The sequence below is a fragment of the Podarcis filfolensis genome (assembly GCF_964270895.1).
Source record: "Podarcis filfolensis genome assembly, chromosome: 3".
In the NCBI taxonomy this organism is placed as follows: Eukaryota; Metazoa; Chordata; class Lepidosauria; order Squamata; family Lacertidae; genus Podarcis; species Podarcis filfolensis.
This window is the reverse complement of record NC_139606.1, coordinates 5,049,341-5,055,340: the sequence shown is the minus strand read 5'-3', so window position 1 is coordinate 5,055,340 and position 6,000 is coordinate 5,049,341.

The following is a 6,000-nucleotide window of genomic DNA, read 5'->3' as shown; positions in this document are numbered from 1 at the left end:
GGTCCGTTCTTAACCTGAAACTGTTCTTAACCTGAAGCACCACTTTAGCTAATGGGGCCTCCCGCTGCCGCCACACCACCAGCATGCAATTTCTGTTCTCATCCTGAGGTAAAGTTCTTAACTCGAGGTACTATTTCTGGGTTAGTGGAGTCTGTAACCTGAAGCATCTGTAACCTGAAGTGCCTGTAACCTGAAGCGTCTGTAACCCGAGGTACCATTGTAGTATTAAGCTCTGCTTGTTCACACTCAATTCTCTCCAACATTATAGCGTTAGAAAGAATGGTATTTGCCTCTCAAACAGATCAGTTATCTATTGCAAATGGGACTTTTTCAACGCTTTCTGAGGTAAATTTTTATTTGATTAGCATGTGTTGGTTGGTTCTTCTGCTGTACATCACCAAAATGTATGTATGCAAGAGCAGAAAGTAAAGTTCCCTTTACGATTAACCAGACAGCCCACAGCAAGCTGTTGAATAGAGATAAAAGCTGTTTTGCATATCACTGTGGAAAAGAACTGGAGTTGCCTTGGCTCTAGATCCTTAAAGGGTGGCGAGCCGTTTCGTTTATGACCCCTCCCAGTCAATCAAAAGGTTGCATCTGGACCTGAGAATGAACTACATGTGTCACCATGGTTGCCATCCTTATCATAGTTAATTCTGGTTCTGAAAGGAAAAAATAAAATCCCTGCTAAGTCTAGGAACAATTAATGTGCAAAGTAGTGAACACATTGGTGGGGAGGAGAGAATTTTTAGTCAGGGGGGCGCAGGGCTTTGGAGGGGCCTAGGCTGCAAGCCTGTTATCACAATGAAAAATGGAAGCAAAAGTCTAAATCAAACTTTGTGTTTTTTTAATGCAAACTCCCCCCTTCCCTCATTTCTTTGTTTCTGCATTAGCGCTCCAGACCTTGTAAAATTTTGCAGAAATAGTGCTGGCAGGACAGCAACACTGCAGTGTTCCCCTGGGACATTCATGTGGAGGGCAGAGGCGGAGGAAGGTCAGGTGGTACCTGGTGCGGAAAATTTCTTGTCACCCCCCCACACACAATGATTTTTATTTTATTTTTCGCCTGCAAAATGGTTTTACGTTATTTCATATTTTCTTACAGAGGAATGTGGGTTCTGGGCCCCTGATAACAAGTAGGCGACTGTGGACAGATACTTAAATCTACAGGATGGATTGCGTTTTAGCTCCACTGAATTGAAATTTCAGCCTTCACGACATACGAAAACAGCCAAGTAAACAGTTATTTTCGTGGAGGAGGGTCAAGATATTAACTGACATGCATGAAATTTCAGATATAGCTGTATAATCCCTAGTGTAGTAAGATAAGACCTTTGGAGCAGGCGTTTTTTTAAAAAGGTTTTTATGAACCGCCCTAGTAGGACAGTAATTGTTCCTTGATAATTTGTCAGCCCCCTCCATGATGGCACCTGGGGGCACTCCCCCCGCCCCTTTCCTACACCCCTGGGGGAGGGAGAAGAGAGCTGGCTCCCACAAGAGTGCTGAAGAAAGCCAAACTCATGACATCAGCGAAGAAGAACCTGAGCTTAAAATCTGCCAGTAGCAGATACTTGATTGACAAGCATAGGCACTGGCTCTAGGTGGCCAAGGCTCTGGAGGACCCTCAATAGGGTTTTTTTTTTAAGGGTGGCACTCCCTTATTTTTGGAACCGGGTGCAGAGCAATGTCAGGACCTCATGCAACATTGCGCGCACAACGTCAGGACCCCTCGGTGCGCTTCAGAATGGTGCCTCTGTTGGTGAGTACCAAAGGGAGAGGGTTCATCATGCTACAGTTCTGGAATTGAAAACATTTTTACTCCAGAAGGCAATCTAGAATTTATTATTGCTATGGGGCACTGGTTTAATGCTGCTGCCTTTCAGTTTTTTGCTGTTATTAATGATGATGGTGGCACTTTTGTATAGTACTTTCAGCAGTTAGATGAGTCCCAACAAGCGGTCAGGCAGGCTTAGAGCTCATAGCTGTCAACTTTTTCCTTTTTTTAAGGGAAATTCCCTTATTCCGAATAGGATTCCTCACAAGAAAAGGGAAAAGTTGACAGCTGTGATAGAGCTGCAAGTCCACTTTTGCATCAGAAACGCTGCCGGCTTACACCAGTCAGCTTGTTGTTCTTTCTTGTTTTCTCCCCTGCTATGTGAGTTCCAGAGGATCCAAAGATGTCAGTACCCCCCTGTACAGCCAAGTGTCCCATTTTGGGGACTCCCAGTGTCTACAGCCAGTGGCACTTTATCACCTGCCTAAGCAAAGTTTGGGGTCCACCACTGGAGGCCGTTCCATCCATCCCACCTCCAACTGAGAAGAGTCGAGATTCAAAGCGGGGCCAGGTCCCTCACTCATAGCTCAGTTTCTTAGCCACTGAGTCACAGTAGATCTTACATTTTAGTTTGCTGTGAGAAGCAGGATATAAATAATTTTAATAATTAAATAAATAAGAACCAATGCATGCTGCAGAACAACATGGTCTCTGAAAGGCCTGCAAATGTCTTCTTTTTCTGTCAGGTACCTACCCCTTCAGTGATATTGGATAGATGTTGGCTTTCCAGCTTTGCCGACAGATAGATTTGTTTGATCTTAGTCTATCTTTCCTATTTCTCAATGCATTTCTTCATCACTTTCTAAACCACAAAAATACAGGTTCTTTTTGATGTGGATTGTTGATGATGGTGGTGATGATGATGATTGTTATGTACTGAGTTGAATAGGATCCAAAATGCAGCCGTCTGATTTGTCCTAGAACAATAGGATTCAGAATGCAGCAGTATGATTGGTCCTAGACCAATGCAGCACTATGATTGGTTCACAGGAGCCACCAATCCAGCTCCAGGTGGAAGTGAACCCGCAACCTGATTGGCCTACAGGAGAATCCTGGAATTAGCCGATCACTTGCAGCCCATTGTGTAAATAATGTATATAAAGCAGATATTTTGGGGAAACTTTCATTCCTCGCTACTATGAGCTGAATAAAGAGCATGAAATCCATACTCGACTCCGAGTATATGTCAATGATTGTGATGTCAGTATTGTTATTATTTGTGGGGTGCTCATTTCTCTGTACATGTTGGTTGGGAGGTTGAGGCAAGCAGATTTGCACCACTTTTGTGCATTTTTCTCAGAGATGCTGGAAAAACACACACTTTACCTGCCTTTTACTCCATGTGATAAACTATGGGGTTGTATAAGGCGCCCTGGGCTCATTTTCTGATGGTCCAGATATATATGTGTAAAATAATAATAAAAAATAATAATTCTGACAGCACCTTCTATTGCAGATAGGTAGCTTTTTGTATATTTTCATCCAAATTACATCAAATTCCTTCCCCCTTTGTCCTTGCTTTTTTGCATGCTGATCTTCAGTCCTATGCATCTAATAAAAAAATAACTCACAGTTCAGCCTCAGCAGCAGCAGATAATGTGGTTTGTTTAAATTTTATTTCTGTTTAGTGTTATTTACTTTAAATTGTGCTATTTGCCTCTCCCAACCCTCACGTGCGCACGTGATCTGTGGCACATGCATTGCCCTTTTGTAATTCTACCCATTACGTAATTTGACATCATTAAGCAGTTAAAGTCATGTAGTCTTATGTTATAAAGTATAAAGTTAATTTTAATTTGTTTGTGCTCCAAGTTTACAGGGAAGGAGCTTATTCCCAATGAGGAAGCCCTAACCAAACAAACTACATCAACCTCAATAGCTGGACTTTGGACTTCGCCATCACCTCCAAGAGCTGGTCTTCGGGAAATATTCCTGGTGCCAATAATGTAAATTTTAAACCATTTTTTGAAAGAAAAAGTCAAAGATTATTTACTTTTAATGCTGTAGTTCTATCTTAAATTAAGAATAGTTATCTCAAGAACGTTCTTACAATGTTATTTATGTTGTACATTTACAGGTGCCTTGGCAGTTGTGAGTCACATCTGAACACATCTTTGTGTCCTACAGCCCTCAGTGTTATTTGTGTATGCACATCCTTTGGCTGAAAAGAATAAACAAAGTTAGGTGTAAAAAAAAGAGAGAAAGCCTTAGCCTTTTCTTCTCGCGAAGATATCCTGCAAGTCAACAGAGGTTTCGGATGAGAGTTTTCCTTATCCTAGATGGTCTACCTTCTCAGGTGGACAAGCCAGGCCTGTCCCCCACTTCCCTCTACAGCTTGCTCATAAACCACATTCTTGAGAACAAGAAGAAGAGGGCAGAAATATAACTATTGTGAGAGGAGTTCTTCAGAGCTCCAGAATATGGGAAGTCCAAATTAATTAATAATTTGGAACAGAAACCCAAAATATTGGGTTGGATTGTTGCGATTGTTCTGAGCTAAACTGGGCCCATGCTGCAACCCACACATGTTATCAGAAATGTGACGGTGTGCAGCCCCTCTCTGAACTCCCTGTTGAGTCCTACAACTCCCCCCCCCCCCCGCTAACTTCCCTCCCTCGCTATCTGGCTTGCTGTTCCAGTAGCAGCAGTGGCAGAATTCCCAAAGGGAAGGAAGGTTCCCTCCCTCTTCTCAAAGATGTCGCGCTGCTATGACTGCAAGCCAAGCCCCAGGAGCACTGCACCTTTACAAACTGAAGGGAATAAGTACGCTAGTCCTTAGGGTGGAAGCAAAGATAGCGAGCAGCGTGCTAGGTGCCAGAAGTGGAAGAGACAGCTCAAGCGGAAGAGACAGGGAAGGAATTGCCATATTCAACAACAGCAAGAGCAGCGAGGAAGGAAAGTGAGTGCAAGGGGGTTGGGGAGAATTTGAAATCTCCTCTGGGTTGGATTTTATTTATCTCAAAGAGTAAATACCCTGTCTTCTGATCAAGGCAGTTTACAACATATTATAAAAATACGTCTTTTGGTGATGGGGCAACCAAGAGAGTTATTATGGGTATAATGGGGGGCATTATGTTCAGGCTGCCGCTGTCCTTACACGGCATGCAACAACCCAGAAAAATTATGCACATCCCACCCGGAAGTGTATTTCCAGGCAGCTCTGAGGTAGACATAATTGTCCCTAGAGGACGAAGCTTCTCCTCCTACTCAGGACTCTCTGCATGGCTTGTTTCTATGGATCATGGCATCTGTGATGTCTGCATGAGTTTAATATAAAATATACCCCTCACAAACTGTCCGTGACCCTGGTACAAGCTCCTATCTCAGACATGGCCTGGAAAGAATAATTAACACCCTGACTCCTGCTACCCACCTGAGATCAAGAGGCCACAGGTGACACCATTAATTTCAATCTAATTAGGCAACAACTTTATTGATTAAAGATGTAAGGGGATTTGGCCTAGGCATTGGGTATCTCTGATATCAACCAGCCCGTATCTCCTCCTGGAACCCTAGTGGGATACCCAGTTCCCTTAGAGGGACAGCTGGAAGCCGACAAGCTCCCTTCCGACCATGACTAAGGCTTTATCAAATCCTTAACCCGTCCAAGTTGTAATTATTGCCACGAGGAAGACAAAACCTTCAGCTCCCCACTTAACACACAATTCACTTATGCACGCAAGGGCCCTGAACCTAACCCCCGTATAAGTGGGCAGTCGCCTTTATACAGTAGATTCATATTCAGGCAGAGTAAGCAAAGAAGAAGAAAAGAAAGAATCTTTATTTGCGTCAGCCATAGCAATAAAACAACAATACGATATACAAAGAATAGAAATAAAAATGAAGATTAAATACTTATATAAAGATACTGTTTATATAATGCTTATATAAAGATACAAACAGAAGTACTGTTCTTGGGGGACAGGGAGCGGGCGGGTGTGGGGGATTCCCTGGTCCTGAATGGGGTAACTGTGCCCCTGAAGGACCAGGTGCGCAGCCTGGGAGTCATTCTGGACTCACAGCTGTCCATGGAGGCGCATTCATCATCATCATCATCATCATCATCAAAGGTTTCAGTAGGAAAAGTCTAGTGAAAATTTACTCTTTGATGACATAGAAAACATGGTGTGGAATTTAAAACATTGGGAGGACTTCCTGTGAAAGTT